We start from the raw sequence: 16,877 nt of genomic DNA on the forward strand, positions 1-16,877 counted from the left end.
GTACCACTTTTGCGACCTCTGCTGTCTTTCAGGCGCACTTTAGCTGTGCCCTTCTTCAGCGCGACACCGCTGGCCCGCTTTCCATCAGCCAACTCCAGAATATGGCTCTGAGGTTTAAAACATGGGTCAAACTCCTTGAATTTCCCGATGTCCGTAATAATGTGTTTAGTGGCTCCCGAGTCAATCATGAGACCTTTCACCTTCATTGCACTAACCGGGACATCTTCCACCTTGAATGCGAACGTGTGGTCCTCCTCTTCATCCACCGTTTGCTTCACCTTGTCTCTCTTTCTTCGCCGGCAGTGTGTGTCACTGTGTGGAACTTTTACAAAAATTGCACCACTGTCTCCGCTCTCTTCGTTCCCCAGCGGATGACGTGCATTCGGCGGCTTTGTGGCCTTTCTGTCCGCAGTTGTAACAGGTGAGTTTCACACTCCACTTGTTTCTTTCTTTAACTTTCATTATGCTGTCCTCTCCAGAACCAGTTGCAGCAAACGCCTTTGTGCTCTCAAAGCACAGTCTCTCCCGCATTCCGCAGTGCTGTGATGGCAGTCTCTGCACGAATAATGTAATCTGTGACGCTCTCATTCACACCTTTCTGAAGCGACGTCAGCTCCGTGTACAAACTTATCACTCGTGGCGTCCCCTTACCATGAGTACTTACCAATAGCTGCTAGAGTTAACCTGTTGTTTGCAATACAATGATAAGGGTACCTGTAAAAAGTGTACCTATTTTTCACAGTTTCAAGCCTCGTTGGCGCAGTAGGCAGCGCGTCAGTCTCATAATCTGAAGGTCGTGAGTTCGAGCCTCACACGGGGCATGTGTTTTGTTTTTATAGTTTTTTCTTTCATATAGATATACTGTATTGATCCCCAAGGGGATCATGTGTTTCATGTTTTCCACTTGTTTGACATCATCTGAAATATGCAATTTCCCCATTGCGGGACTAATAAAGGTTTCTTAATCTTAATATGTCACTTGACCATACTGGTAGCATGAGTAGTTACAAAAAATGTCGTCTTTTTGGTTGGGAAATAAGCCCGGCTAGCTCAGTCGGTAGAGCATGAGACTCTTAATCTCAGGGTCGTGGGTTCGAGCCCCACGTTGGGCGCAAACTTTTTGAAACTTTCAAAAAAAAAGGTTTTGAAAGTTTAACCCAGCAAGGTAAATAAACTCTTCTAGCTTTAGCGTTGTTGCATCTACAGGGTAAACTCTTTGTGGTTATTACTTATGGTAATGTCTTTTTAAAGGGCTGTTTCAGAGCAGTCATACATGTCAGGATGGCCGAGCGGTCTAAGGCGCTGCGTTCAGGTCGCAGTCTCCTCTGGAGGCGTGGGTTCGAATCCCACTTCTGACAAATGTTTTTGTTAAGTTGAATCTGCTTCTGATTGATTTTTTTTTTGTCTTATAGTTGATGCCCTTTAATTATAGTTTATTACTTATGGTAATGTCTTTTTAAAGGGCTGTTTCAGAGCAGTCATACATGTCAGGATGGCCGAGCGGTCTAAGGCGCTGCGTTCAGGTCGCAGTCTCCTCTGGAGGCGTGGGTTCGAATCCCACTTCTGACAAATGTTTTTGTTAAGTTGAATGTGCTTCTGATTGATTTTTTTTTTGTCTTATAGTTGATGCCCTTTAATTATAGTTTACTGTGAGCAATGTGATCTCTGTTAAGTAGTAGTCAGTTCTTGAATATGTATTTGTTCATCCACTAAAACGAACACGCCTTCAAGGCTGTTCTGTGAGCATTGGTGGTTCAGTGGTAGAATTCTCGCCTGCCACGCGGGAGGCCCGGGTTCGATTCCCGGCCAATGCAATTCCTTTTCTCCCCCATCCTGTTATAGTTTTTCCTTGTCTTGTTAGGGCCCGAGCACGAAATGTGCGATAGCCCTATTAAAACCCTAGGGACTTCTGGACTTTTGAAAGGCCCCCCCCCCTAATGTGTAGCCCCTTTGTTTTAGCTTGGTACGTTGCTATGTCAACAGTCCACTGATGTCATCAAAGGAGACAAGACAAAAAACGCATTCCAAAACTCTTTCAAAAGTGTTACGTGTGGCGGGGGCGTGGCCTCAAAGTTGACCATTCATCATTACAAAGAAACACTGTATTTTCTGCACTGCATGAGGCAAATGGTGGTCACACCAGATACTGACTGGTTCTGAGTCCCCAGACCGCCAATAAAGCAGAAACAAAATGCACATTTCAGGGTGGCCTTTTATTGTGGGCAGTTTGAGGTACACCTGTGCACTAATCATGATGTCAGATCAGCATCTTGATGTGGCACACCTGTGAGGTGGGATGGATTATCTCAGCAAAGCAGAAGTGCTCACTCTCACACATTTAGACAGATTTGTGAACAATGTTTGAGAGGAATGGTAATATTGTGTATCTGGAATGAAGTTTAGATCTTCAAGTCCATCTCATGAAACATGGGAGCAAAAACAAAAGTGTTGCGTTTATATTTTTGTTGAGTGTATATGCTAATAGGATGATACCGTCACAGCGCCACCTACTAGCAGCAGGCAGCAGGAAATTTCTGTTGTAAATGTGATGTGTTTGTTGTACATCTCTGGAAATGAGAGGAGAGGACAGCATAGGAGAGGAGACAGCGATGGCCTGCAATGTTGCTTGCAGATTTAATTTTCTTTACTTTTGTGTTTTGAGCCATTGGAGCATAGGGCTCAAGTCTCGTTGGCGCCTTTGGCTGACTGCTGAGTCTTGTCCTGAGCATTCCTCAGCTAAATCAAGATGGCGCCGGGTACGGACGCCCTGGTGTTTTGGTGCGCTCTGTTTTGTTTGTTTTTGTGCACAAACTGTGTGTCTGCATGCTCTTATACCAGAGAAGAGCTCATGAACATCAGATTTACCATACCTGTGGACTTATCACCAGTTTTTTTAGCATCTGCTGCCGATTTACTACACGTTTTAGTTAAAAAGGTGAGACGCCGGCGCAGAGGGAAGAGAGCTGGTGCGCTGGTGCGCCTCCGGAGACGTGGGACGCGCACACCGTTACCTGGGATTTTTCTCTCTAACGTCCGCTCACTTAGCAACAAAATGGACGAGCTGACACTGTTGATGAGAAGGAACAGGGACTTTTCTTCATTTTGTGTGTTGTGCTTCACGGAGACCTGGCTTTGTGAACAGATACCGGACTGCGCGCTGCAGCTGGAGGGATTCCAACTCCTCCGAGCGGATCGCCACAGGGAACTCTCCGGTAAAACCAAAGGTGGAGGTGTCTGTTTCTATATCAACAGTGGTTGGTGTACTGATGTGACTGTGATCTCCCAGCACTGCTCTCCTGCTCTGGAATACTTATTCATTCACTGTAAGCCATTTTACTCTCCACGTGAGTTTGCTTCATTCATTCTGGCCGCTGTTTACATCTCGCCCGGTGCGGACGTGCACGAGGCTCAGCGTGCACTCCCGGATCAGATCCTGTGTTTGGAGCAAACATATCCGGACTCCTTAATTATTGTCTTTGGTGACTTTAATAAAGGAAACCTGAGCAAAGAACTCCCGAAGTACAAACAGCTGATCAAATGCCCGACCAGAGAGGAGAACACACTGGATCACTGTTACACCACAATAAGCGAGGCATATCGCGCAGTGCCCCGTGCTGCTCTTGGACTATCTGACCACGTGATGGTCCATCTGATTCCTGCGTACAGACAGAGGCTGAAGCTCTCCAAACCTGTGGTGAGGACATCTAAAAAGTGGACCAGCCAGGCTGTGAAGGAGCTTCGCTCCTGTTTTGAGACAACGGACTGGGAGGTGTTCAGGGCTGCCACTGATAGTCTTGATGAGTATACAGACACTGTGACGTCATATATACAGTACTGTGAGGACAGTATTGTGCCAACACGCACCAGGGTGAGTTATAACAATGACAAACCCTGGTTCACAGCTAAACTCAGACAGCTGAGGCTAGAGAAGGAGGCCGCTTTCAGAAGTGGGGACAGAGACTGCTACAAACAGGCCAAGTACAGGTTTAGCAAGGAGGTGAGAAGTGCTAAAGGCTGTTCCATACTCAGCGAGACAAAGAGCGGAGAACGCGCTCCACGGGTGGTAAGAGATACAAAAAAAAGGTCTTTTCCGTACTGAGGTACCATACTCCGCGAGACGCGTGTGTGCAGAACTCCTCATACGGCCCGCCCACTAAACTATAAGGAAAGACTTTACTGAGTTTTTTAACACACCACAAGGACTTGTGCCATGGCAAGAGGGCATTATACAGAGAGGGTGCCTGCAACAGCGTGAGATGTCCGGCGATGAGTTGTGAAAATGCGACATCAAAAGTAACAATAGCAAAGATTCAGTGTTTGTGCCTTTAGGACCACATTTGCACATCTACTGTGTTCCAATGTGCCTGCGATACTTCAAACTGTCCGGTGATGAGCTGTGAAGATGCGACATTAAAAGTAACAATAGCAAAGATATACAGACACTGTTAACGAGCCTATTATGCCCGGGTATGTAGGAGTATATAGAATGGTAATAACAGTCACCATCTGGTATGTGTGAATGGCTGTCTGGAGTTATTGGTGACAAATCACCCTGACTTGCCTTTCTTTCTTTCTTTTATTGCTCATCATGCAAAACCGGTATGGTCTTATCTAAATCTGTTGAATCAGTGCTGTTTATACACCTACCTATATACCTGGAGAGGCTCTTGCGCTTCTCCACTTTCATCACGCCCAAATTCCGACCAATCACAGCATGGTTGCCGCACAGCCTTGAAAGACAAAGTTCGGCCCGGACCCTGTGCACAGGAGTGCGGATCAGCGGGCGGTCAGAGACAAAAAATGACGTCATTTTGTGGGCGTAACGTCTGCAGGGGGGAAAAATGTCTTTGTCTCGCGGAGTATGGATCCAGCTTAAATCACTGTACTCTGAGAAAATCAAGCAGCAGTTCTCTGCTAACGACTCTGCCTCTGTGTGGAAAGGACTGAGGCAGATCACCAACTACAAGCCCAAAGCCCCCCACTCAGCTGACGACCTGCAATTAGCCAACAGTCTGAACGAGTTCTACTGCCGCTTTGATGGACTATCAGCCAGCCCTGACACCTCTCCACACACCTCTCCACACCCCATCAACATGGACATCCACATCAAAGATACCCTATCAGAGTCCTCCTTGCCCCACTCCTCCTCCCCCTCAGCTGCCCTCTCAATCATGGAGGAGGATGTTAACAGGCTGTTCAGGAGACTGAACCCCCGCAAGGCTCCTGGACCTGATGGTGTGTCCCCCTCCTCCCTAAGACACTGTGCAGATGAGCTGACTCCAGTGCTCACAGACATCTTTAACACCTCTCTGGAGTCATGCCATGTGCCAGCCTGCTTCAAATCCTCCACCATTGTTCCAGTTCCCAAGAAACCAAGGATCACTGGTCTTAATGACTACAGACCTGTGGCACTGACGTCTGTAGTCATGAAGTCCTTTGAGCGCCTGGTACTGTCCCACCTCAAGACCATCACAGCCCCCCTCCTGGACCCCCTGCAGTTCGCCTACAGAGCTAACAGATCTGTGGACGATGCTGTCAACCTGGCTCTTCACTACATCCTGCAGCATCTGGACTCCCTGGGAAGCTATGCTAGGATCCTGTTTGTGGACTTCAGCTCTGCTTTCAACACAATCCGCCCAGCTCTCCTCCAAGACAAGCTGTCCCTGCTGCATGTTCCAGACTCCATCTGCCGGTGGATCACTGACTTCCTGACAGACAGGAGACAGCATTTGAGGCTGGGGACGAATGTCTCGGAAACAAGGACCATCAGCACCGGTACCCCCCAAGGCTGTGTACTTTCCCCTCTGCTCTTCTCCCTGTACACCAACTGCTGCACCTCCAGCCACCAGTCTGTCAAGCTGATTAAGTTTGCTGACGACACCACCCTCATTGGACTCATCTCAGACGGGGATGAGTCTGCCGGTGCGGACGTGCACGAGGCTCAGCGTGCACTCCCGGATCAGATCCTGTGTTTGGAGCAAACATATCCGGACTCCTTAATTATTGTCCTTGGTGACTTTAATAAAGGAAACCTGAGCAAAGAACTCCCGAAGTACAAACAGCTGATCAAATGCCCGACCAGAGAGGAGAACACACTGGATCACTGTTACACCACAATAAGCGAGGCATATCGCGCAGTGCCCCGTGCTGCTCTTGGACTATCTGACCACGTGATGGTCCATCTGATTCCTGCGTACAGACAGAGGCTGAAGCTCTCCAAACCTGTGGTGAGGACATCTAAAAAGTGGACCAGCCAGGCTGTGAAGGAGCTTCGCTCCTGTTTTGAGACAACGGACTGGGAGGTGTTCAGGGCTGCCACTGATAGTCTTGATGAGTATACAGACACTGTGACGTCATATATACAGTACTGTGAGGACAGTATTGTGCCAACACGCACCAGGGTGAGTTATAACAATGACAAACCCTGGTTCACAGCTAAACTCAGACAGCTGAGGCTAGAGAAGGAGGCCGCTTTCAGAAGTGGGGACAGAGACTGCTACAAACAGGCCAAGTACAGGTTTAGCAAGGAGGTGAGAAGTGCTAAAGGCTGTTCCATACTCCGCGAGACAAAGAGCGGAGAACGCGCTCCACGGGTGGTAAGAGATACAAAAAAAAGGTCTTTTCCGTACTGAGGTACCATACTCCGCGAGACGCGTGTGTGCAGAACTCCTCATACGGCCCGCCCACTAAACTATAAGGAAAGACTTTACTGAGTTTTTTAACACACCACAAGGACTTGTGCCATGGCAAGAGGGCATTATACAGAGAGGGTGCCTGCAACAGCGTGAGATGTCCGGCGATGAGTTGTGAAAATGCGACATCAAAAGTAACAATAGCAAAGATTCAGTGTTTGTGCCTTTATGACCACATTTGCACATCTACTGTGTTCCAATGTGCCTGCGATACTTCAAACTGTCCGGTGATGAGCTGTGAAGATGCGACATTAAAAGTAACAATAGCAAAGATATACAGACACTGTTAACGAGCCTATTATGCCCGGGTATGTAGGAGTATATAGAATGGTAATAACAGTCACCATCTGGTATGTGTGAATGGCTGTCTGGAGTTATTGGTGACAAATCACCCTGACTTGCCTTTCTTTCTTTCTTTTATTGCTCATCATGCAAAACCGGTATGGTCTTATCTAAATCTGTTGAATCAGTGCTGTTTATACACCTACCTATATACCTGGAGAGGCTCTTGCGCTTCTCCACTTTCATCACGCCCAAATTCCGACCAATCACAGCATGGTTGCCGCACAGCCTTGAAAGACAAAGTTCGGCCCGGACCCTGTGCACAGGAGTGCGGATCAGCGGGCGGTCAGAGACAAAAAATGACGTCATTTTGTGGGCGTAACGTCTGCAGGGGGGAAAAATGTCTTTGTCTCGCGGAGTATGGATCCAGCTTAAATCACTGTACTCTGAGAAAATCAAGCAGCAGTTCTCTGCTAACGACTCTGCCTCTGTGTGGAAAGGACTGAGGCAGATCACCAACTACAAGCCCAAAGCCCCCCACTCAGCTGACGACCTGCAATTAGCCAACAGTCTGAACGAGTTCTACTGCCGCTTTGATGGACTATCAGCCAGCCCTGACACCTCTCCACACACCTCTCCACACCCCATCAACATGGACATCCACATCAAAGATACCCTATCAGAGTCCTCCTTGCCCCACTCCTCCTCCCCCTCAGCTGCCCTCTCAATCATGGAGGAGGATGTTAACAGGCTGTTCAGGAGACTGAACCCCCGCAAGGCTCCTGGACCTGATGGTGTGTCCCCCTCCTCCCTAAGACACTGTGCAGATGAGCTGACTCCAGTGCTCACAGACATCTTTAACACCTCTCTGGAGTCATGCCATGTGCCAGCCTGCTTCAAATCCTCCACCATTGTTCCAGTTCCCAAGAAACCAAGGATCACTGGTCTTAATGACTACAGACCTGTGGCACTGACGTCTGTAGTCATGAAGTCCTTTGAGCGCCTGGTACTGTCCCACCTCAAGACCATCACAGCCCCCCTCCTGGACCCCCTGCAGTTCGCCTACAGAGCTAACAGATCTGTGGACGATGCTGTCAACCTGGCTCTTCACTACATCCTGCAGCATCTGGACTCCCTGGGAAGCTATGCTAGGATCCTGTTTGTGGACTTCAGCTCTGCTTTCAACACAATCCGCCCAGCTCTCCTCCAAGACAAGCTGTCCCTGCTGCATGTTCCAGACTCCATCTGCCGGTGGATCACTGACTTCCTGACAGACAGGAGACAGCATTTGAGGCTGGGGACGAATGTCTCGGAAACAAGGACCATCAGCACCGGTACCCCCCAAGGCTGTGTACTTTCCCCTCTGCTCTTCTCCCTGTACACCAACTGCTGCACCTCCAGCCACCAGTCTGTCAAGCTGATTAAGTTTGCTGACGACACCACCCTCATTGGACTCATCTCAGACGGGGATGAGTCTGCCGGTGCGGACGTGCACGAGGCTCAGCGTGCACTCCCGGATCAGATCCTGTGTTTGGAGCAAACATATCCGGACTCCTTAATTATTGTCCTTGGTGACTTTAATAAAGGAAACCTGAGCAAAGAACTCCCGAAGTACAAACAGCTGATCAAATGCCCGACCAGAGAGGAGAACACACTGGATCACTGTTACACCACAATAAGCGAGGCATATCGCGCAGTGCCCCGTGCTGCTCTTGGACTATCTGACCACGTGATGGTCCATCTGATTCCTGCGTACAGACAGAGGCTGAAGCTCTCCAAACCTGTGGTGAGGACATCTAAAAAGTGGACCAGCCAGGCTGTGAAGGAGCTTCGCTCCTGTTTTGAGACAACGGACTGGGAGGTGTTCAGGGCTGCCACTGATAGTCTTGATGAGTATACAGACACTGTGACGTCATATATACAGTACTGTGAGGACAGTATTGTGCCAACACGCACCAGGGTGAGTTATAACAATGACAAACCCTGGTTCACAGCTAAACTCAGACAGCTGAGGCTAGAGAAGGAGGCCGCTTTCAGAAGTGGGGACAGAGACTGCTACAAACAGGCCAAGTACAGGTTTAGCAAGGAGGTGAGAAGTGCTAAAGGCTGTTCCATACTCCGCGAGACAAAGAGCGGAGAACGCGCTCCACGGGTGGTAAGAGATACAAAAAAAAGGTCTTTTCCGTACTGAGGTACCATACTCCGCGAGACGCGTGTGTGCAGAACTCCTCATACGGCCCGCCCACTAAACTATAAGGAAAGACTTTACTGAGTTTTTTAACACACCACAAGGACTTGTGCCATGGCAAGAGGGCATTATACAGAGAGGGTGCCTGCAACAGCGTGAGATGTCCGGCGATGAGTTGTGAAAATGCGACATCAAAAGTAACAATAGCAAAGATTCAGTGTTTGTGCCTTTATGACCACATTTGCACATCTACTGTGTTCCAATGTGCCTGCGATACTTCAAACTGTCCGGTGATGAGCTGTGAAGATGCGACATTAAAAGTAACAATAGCAAAGATATACAGACACTGTTAACGAGCCTATTATGCCCGGGTATGTAGGAGTATATAGAATGGTAATAACAGTCACCATCTGGTATGTGTGAATGGCTGTCTGGAGTTATTGGTGACAAATCACCCTGACTTGCCTTTCTTTCTTTCTTTTATTGCTCATCATGCAAAACCGGTATGGTCTTATCTAAATCTGTTGAATCAGTGCTGTTTATACACCTACCTATATACCTGGAGAGGCTCTTGCGCTTCTCCACTTTCATCACGCCCAAATTCCGACCAATCACAGCATGGTTGCCGCACAGCCTTGAAAGACAAAGTTCGGCCCGGACCCTGTGCACAGGAGTGCGGATCAGCGGGCGGTCAGAGACAAAAAATGACGTCATTTTGTGGGCGTAACGTCTGCAGGGGGGAAAAATGTCTTTGTCTCGCGGAGTATGGATCCAGCTTAAATCACTGTACTCTGAGAAAATCAAGCAGCAGTTCTCTGCTAACGACTCTGCCTCTGTGTGGAAAGGACTGAGGCAGATCACCAACTACAAGCCCAAAGCCCCCCACTCAGCTGACGACCTGCAATTAGCCAACAGTCTGAACGAGTTCTACTGCCGCTTTGATGGACTATCAGCCAGCCCTGACACCTCTCCACACACCTCTCCACACCCCATCAACATGGACATCCACATCAAAGATACCCTATCAGAGTCCTCCTTGCCCCACTCCTCCTCCCCCTCAGCTGCCCTCTCAATCATGGAGGAGGATGTTAACAGGCTGTTCAGGAGACTGAACCCCCGCAAGGCTCCTGGACCTGATGGTGTGTCCCCCTCCTCCCTAAGACACTGTGCAGATGAGCTGACTCCAGTGCTCACAGACATCTTTAACACCTCTCTGGAGTCATGCCATGTGCCAGCCTGCTTCAAATCCTCCACCATTGTTCCAGTTCCCAAGAAACCAAGGATCACTGGTCTTAATGACTACAGACCTGTGGCACTGACGTCTGTAGTCATGAAGTCCTTTGAGCGCCTGGTACTGTCCCACCTCAAGACCATCACAGCCCCCCTCCTGGACCCCCTGCAGTTCGCCTACAGAGCTAACAGATCTGTGGACGATGCTGTCAACCTGGCTCTTCACTACATCCTGCAGCATCTGGACTCCCCGGGAAGCTATGCTAGGATCCTGTTTGTGGACTTCAGCTCTGCTTTCAACACAATCCGCCCAGCTCTCCTCCAAGACAAGCTGTCCCTGCTGCATGTTCCAGACTCCATCTGCCGGTGGATCACTGACTTCCTGACAGACAGGAGACAGCATTTGAGGCTGGGGACGAATGTCTCGGAAACAAGGACCATCAGCACCGGTACCCCCCAAGGCTGTGTACTTTCCCCTCTGCTCTTCTCCCTGTACACCAACTGCTGCACCTCCAGCCACCAGTCTGTCAAGCTGATTAAGTTTGCTGACGACACCACCCTCATTGGACTCATCTCAGACGGGGATGAGTCTCTGCTGAGAAGGTGATCGGCTGCAGCCTGCCATCTATCGAGGACCTGTACGTCTCCAGGACTCTGAGGCGTGCAGGTCGGATCACAGCTGACCCTTCTCACCCTGGACACGGACTCTTTGAGCCACTCCCCTCAGGCAGGAGGTTACGGTCCATTCGGACCAGAACCTCACGCCACAAGAACAGCTTCTTCCCCTCTGCTGTTGGACTGTTAAACTGTAATTAATGCACTGCTCTGCACTGTCTTCAGAAGGTCACTTTAGTATAGTCACTGCACAATGACGACTATTTGCACTGTTTACTCCATCTTGCACTACTTGCACACGAGTACCACCTCACCGATCCATGTGGTACCTGTTACATTATTACATTATTACACTGTTCCATTCGATCATATAAGGGTCTATGTTTACCATTTCATCTGCACAGTATTTTATGTTCTGTTCATTGTATGTCTGTTACGCCATGTCTGTCATGTAAATTTAGCCTTACTTTAGTTTATTTACTTAATTTTATCTTAGTTTTTATCTTATTGCATGTTAATTGTCATATGTTCTTTGTATGCACCAATCACTAAGGCAAATTCCTAGTAATGTGAACCCCCTTCACTTACATGGCAATAAACATGATTCTGATCTGATTCTGTACTGAACTGCCTAGATTACATTGCTCTGTCTGTCTCTGGGAGCTTTGTCCTCATCTCTGGCTACAATACACCCCATTCACAGGCTGAGGGGGATCAGAAGTGGGTCAAAGACCTAAACCTACACTTTAATAGGTTTGATGAAGCACCCATTCCTCCCCCCATGCAGTCGCACCTCCACTCTCTGCCTGGATTTTGTTCCTCTCCCACCCCCCCCCCCCACCCCCCACACACTCTTAGCTCATCAGAACATCAAACCACTTCACACCTAAACAGAGACACTCACCCCCAACCCCCATCCCCATCCTTCACAGCAGTCCAGGTGAGAACAGAACTCAGGAAGATTGGACTGAGTACTGACGCAGAACTCTACCTGCTGAGGAGACTGTGTGGTCTTTTGGAGTGCAAGGGGCACTTCTGAAGACTGATGCTGTGGCATCAGTCATTCTGTATGGTGTGGTCTGCTGGAACAGCAGCATCACTGAGAAGGGAGAGGAAGAAGCTGGACAAAGTCATCTGGAAGTCCAGCTCAGTCCTGGGCTGTTCTCTGGACTCAGTCCAGGAGGTGGGTAACAGGAGGGTCCTGACAAAACTGACATCCATGCTGGACAATGAGTCCCATCCCCTTGCAGGACACCCTGTCAGCACTGCAGAGCAGTTTTATTGGGAGACTGCTCTCTCGGTGTGTAAAGGAGAGATTCAGAAGGTCTTTCCTCCCTGCTGCTGTGAGACTGTATAATGAACAATTCCGGTGCAATACTCATACACCACAGTGTACAACAAATTATTTATTTAGTTTCTTTTTTTTACAAATCACTTCTACCTCCACTCACCTATGCAATACCTGTTAATATGCAGTGTTTCCCACAGACCAGTCGGCAATTTGTGGTGGCATCTTGGCGCCGGTGTCACATCGGTCGGCGAATCGGTCATCAGGGTTTATTCAGGTTAAATATACACCTGTATGCTTTACAATACAGTTACAGTTTTTAAAGCTACAAAAAGCATTTTGAATGTATTCAGGTAAACCTTAATTATCCAAATTATTATCCAGTCTGGAGGAACAGTCCTCCAGTCCTCCAAGCAGCAGTTTTAAACACATCCCAATTTCTAGCATTAAAGCAGTCCTGAAGCACAAAGTCGGTCTCTTCATTCCAAACATGAATGTTTTGATTACGGGGTGGGGGGTTATTGATGAAACTTTGGGAGCACAGACCTGAGGTAGCAGTGGTTAAAATCCCCAGCAAAAACAAACACGGCATCTGGGTACTCAGTCGCGTATTTGCCTATGACGTCATGCATTAGTCCTAACTCTGTGGTCTGATCGTGATGTAAACAGCCAGCAGAAACATGGCACTGAACTCCCTTGGTAAATAAAAAGGTCTGCACTTCACCATCATTCTTGCCAATACACAGCCCTAATAAAAACATCTGAAATATTTAGGTTTCTGTGGGTTAATCAAGAGTCCTGAGCTATTAGTGAACTATTTATTGCAGACAAGGCAGGTATGTATGATGTATTATGTTTCGCATAATTTCAGTGCAAATTTTAACGTGCACACAAACCAAAACAAAAAACAGTGGCCTCCTCATAGGACGACAAGGTCTAGAGGGGCCCCATCAGTTTTAATTTCACACCCCTGATCTACAGTGATGATAGGGCTAATTTGATAAGGAGTGTTTGTTGTCAAGGAAACCGTGATTTAACCCTCATGCACTGTTCGGGACATTTTTGTCCTCTGAGAGTAATTTTTCTGTTTATTTTGGCCATAACTTTGTCAATATGTGAACAAATTGAATCATTTTTGCTCAACAAGCTTAATTTTACATATATTTTGTTAATATGATTTTAAAATTTTCCATAGGTCAACAGTACACTGGGCAAATTTTACCCCTGCAGGCCTGTGCTTATGTAGTGTAGTTTCTGGCTTGTATATGGAGTTATAGGGAGTATTTTAGCACATAATTGTGTGTCTACACACTGTGTGTGTATGTTAGAGAGAAAGAGAGCCATTTGCACACTGATCTTGTGTGTGAGTACACACAACCACAGAGTCTTCATAGTAAACAAAAACAAAGAAAGCGTTGCTATGCATGTATGGCCCTTTGATGTCTACAGGTGCAGGCTAAACAAAACAAAAAGGCAAGTGGTCTTACATGTGACCTTGGTGGTCATTTGATGGTGAGAAGAGCAGAACGCAACATGAAGACAGGATTCACTTGCACAATCTCTGGAAATGATTGTGCAGCCTGGCTCTATGAAGGGCCAGGCTGTCCCTTCATTCATTCGATCACAAGTAAATCCTTTACTAATGCTCAGGTGAATCCTCTCTTCATGCTGCTTGCTGCTCTTGTCACCATCAAATGACCAGGAGGATGCATGCAAGTCCACTAGTGTTTTTGTTTTGTTTAGTCTGAACCTCTCAGCATCAAAGGGCCACGCACTTACTTTTAGGACTGCAACAAATTTACTTTACTAAATTACTTTTAATACTAATTTTAGTAGGGGACTAAACTGTAGATTAGATTTGGTTATTCAATGATTATTTATTATGTTATCAAGTTATCTATCTATGGTGTCTATTTAGTAACATGCACTTGTACGTATGGTCGTGTGGAGTGCAACACACCATGGAAAATGGGCAATTAGACTTCACTTAGACTAATTCAGTGATCTCAACTGAGACACTAACCTAAAAGTAAAGTCACTCTACTGGAGGACGTGTTTTCCAAAAGCTAAAAAAAAAAAAACAGCTATTTTACCCATCCACAACTTCAGACGCCAGAACTCCTGGATGTTTTCATTTTACATGCTCATGCATCGCCGTTGTACGCCTGAATTAGGTACACTTCACTTACTTAGTAACTTTATTTTCCTGACTTTCCTTCCCTGACACCCAGACTTTAGATCATTGTGGACTCAACTTTACTTCACTGCTCAAATTGAGCCAGAGCATCTCCCATAATTCATTTGTTTGACTTCTTCAGATGGTTCAAAGAACGAAGCTACTGCCCCCAACTCGTCCTGGGGTGCATTTGATGACTGTGCACAATTCTATTATTAAATGCCTTTCAGGTTGCTTAAATATTATGAGGCATCAACAACAAAATTTTGTGTTGACAAAATGTAATTGTCATCGTGGTAGAAGTTCTCAGCTATTTGTTGCATCCCTACGTTCTTTGTTTTTGTTTACTCTATGAAAACTGTGGTTGTGTGTACTCACACACAACAAGGTCAGTGTGCAAATGGCTCTCTTCCTCTAACATACACACACAGTGTGTAGACACACAATTATGTGCTTAAATACTCCCTATAACTCCATATACAATCTTGAAACTACACTACATGAGCACAGGCCTGCAGGTAAAGGGTTAATATGGTCATTAACTGTGTTAACTGTAAAAATCACAAATGTTACCTCCTACCAACAGGGTAAACCACCAACAATCAAGAATGCATGATTATGTAGTGCCATGGCTGTGCAGTCAAAAAATGTGGTTATAATGGAAGTGTATGGGACAAAAATGGCCACGAACAACACATTAGGGAGAAAAAATGAAAATCCAGTGCTGTGCAAAAACTAATGCAATAATGTCAATTTTTTTACTGATGTTTGACATGACCAAGGCTGTAATAAAGGTTAAAAAAATCCAGTCCACATTCACCTTTTCTATTAAAAATGAGCCATTTTGTGTGTTTTTTTCCATTTATTTGCACCACCCCTTATAAAATTGGTGATTATGGGTTAAAATCCTGGGAGAAAATGATTTTTTCAGTACTGTTGATTAGAACTGAAGTTAATTAAAAGGTCTATGCAAAAAAATTTAAAAAAAATATTTATCTGATATATTTTTAAAACCGTTAAAGTTAGAGGACGTTTTTGTCCCAACAACACATAAGGGTAGTGTTTGCGAACATTGCATGAGGGTTAAAAAAAAAAAAAAAGTAGTAGCACTCCCCGTCGGGGAATCGAACCCCGGTCTCCCGCGTGACAGGCGGGGATACTCACCACTATACTAACGAGGAGATGGCTGGTTGTGGTCACAGTCTTTTCAGTCTTCACCTGTTACCTGTACCTAGTTCCTGGTCAACACCCAATACCCACCCAAAATGAGTCAACAGCTCACGTCATATGTCGGACATAACGATGCGTAGTTCACACCAAAGCGTAATGTGTGTGTTGGGGGACCAATCATGTGCGTGATGTGTGTAAAGTTGTATAAGCATTGGTGGTTCAGTGGTAGAATTCTCGCCTGCCACGCGGGAGGCCCGGGTTCGATTCCCGGCCAATGCAACGTAATCTTTTCTTCCTAAATGTTTCCACCTTTTTATTGAATTTGGCATCTAGGGCATGTGATGTTGGTATTAATAAAAAAAAAGTCAAAGTCAACTTTATTGTCAAATCTGCTATATGTGCTGGACATACAGAGAATCGAAATTGCATTTCTCTTCACTCCGCAACATATAACTAAAAACTTAAGATAAATATAAAGTGTAAAAAAGTGTACCTGCAATGAGGCACACACAAAAAACAAGGCACAAAATGAAGGCACAATGCAGTGAGAGTGCAAAAGATGTATAGTGCAAGACAGTAGTATAGTGCAGTTATAATCTAAACAGTCCAGGAATGGTTTAAGTTATAATAGCTGTAGATGATTAGCTGTGTATAGAATAATACAGTTTCTTCTCTTTTTTTTCTCAGCCAACCAAGTGCTGCTGGAGAGACTTTCCTGAAGTGTCTGTAATGGTGGCCTGAAGACATCAAACCCCAGGATACAGAAACATAAACCTTCAATCTTAACTCTGCTTGTCACTTGTTTCTAATGGCAAGACCATAGGCATAGCTGCCATTATATCAGAGGGGGACGTGTGTCCCCCACATTTTAAAATGGCCCATTTGGACCCCCCACATTTACTGAGTAGGAAACTCCACCTAACGCTTTTTCGATTGTCATGTGATATATAAGTGTATAAAAAATTATTAAAAATAAACTGGGTATTTATTCAGACTCACTCTCTCTTTCACATAAAAACCAGTAAAAACAAGTGCTATCTCAGCTTGAGTTTATATGCAGTTTTATAGCAAACACAGTTGGATGATGGTGGAGCAACATTAGTGTGGAGCATTCAGCAGCATTAATGTAAAGCAAATCCTTCATTGAATGAAAAAATGAAAGTTAAAGTTGGATTCTGAAGAAAGCACCTTGTTTTCTCCTGTGGAAACATGAATCTCACCCTCCCCTACAGGTGC

The 16,877-nt window shown here is 46.2% G+C and overlaps 7 non-coding genes across 7 annotated transcripts; 6 read left to right on the forward strand and 1 right to left on the reverse strand.

Moving 5' to 3' along the window:
• The first annotated feature begins 748 nt into the window (after nt 1–748).
• On the forward strand, nt 749–821 carry trnam-cau (transfer RNA methionine (anticodon CAU)). The gene has a single exon. It is a non-coding gene; the product is annotated as a tRNA-Met (tRNA).
• Nucleotides 822–1,039: 218 nt separating this feature from the next.
• Nucleotides 1,040–1,112, forward strand: trnak-cuu (transfer RNA lysine (anticodon CUU)). The gene has a single exon. It is a non-coding gene; the product is annotated as a tRNA-Lys (tRNA).
• Nucleotides 1,113–1,275: 163 nt separating this feature from the next.
• trnal-cag (transfer RNA leucine (anticodon CAG)) lies at nt 1,276–1,358 on the forward strand. Its single transcript has one exon. It is a non-coding gene; the product is annotated as a tRNA-Leu (tRNA).
• A 128-nt stretch (nt 1,359–1,486) lies between these two features.
• trnal-cag (transfer RNA leucine (anticodon CAG)) lies at nt 1,487–1,569 on the forward strand. Its single transcript has one exon. It is a non-coding gene; the product is annotated as a tRNA-Leu (tRNA).
• A 174-nt stretch (nt 1,570–1,743) lies between these two features.
• Nucleotides 1,744–1,814, forward strand: trnag-gcc (transfer RNA glycine (anticodon GCC)). Its single transcript has one exon. It is a non-coding gene; the product is annotated as a tRNA-Gly (tRNA).
• Nucleotides 1,815–15,580: 13,766 nt separating this feature from the next.
• On the reverse strand, nt 15,581–15,652 carry trnad-guc (transfer RNA aspartic acid (anticodon GUC)). The gene has a single exon. It is a non-coding gene; the product is annotated as a tRNA-Asp (tRNA).
• A 197-nt stretch (nt 15,653–15,849) lies between these two features.
• On the forward strand, nt 15,850–15,920 carry trnag-gcc (transfer RNA glycine (anticodon GCC)). Its single transcript has one exon. It is a non-coding gene; the product is annotated as a tRNA-Gly (tRNA).
• The last annotated feature ends 957 nt before the right edge of the window (nt 15,921–16,877 follow it).

The sequence above is a fragment of the Parambassis ranga genome, chromosome 2, assembly GCF_900634625.1.
Source record: "Parambassis ranga chromosome 2, fParRan2.1, whole genome shotgun sequence".
In the NCBI taxonomy this organism is placed as follows: Eukaryota; Metazoa; Chordata; class Actinopteri; family Ambassidae; genus Parambassis; species Parambassis ranga.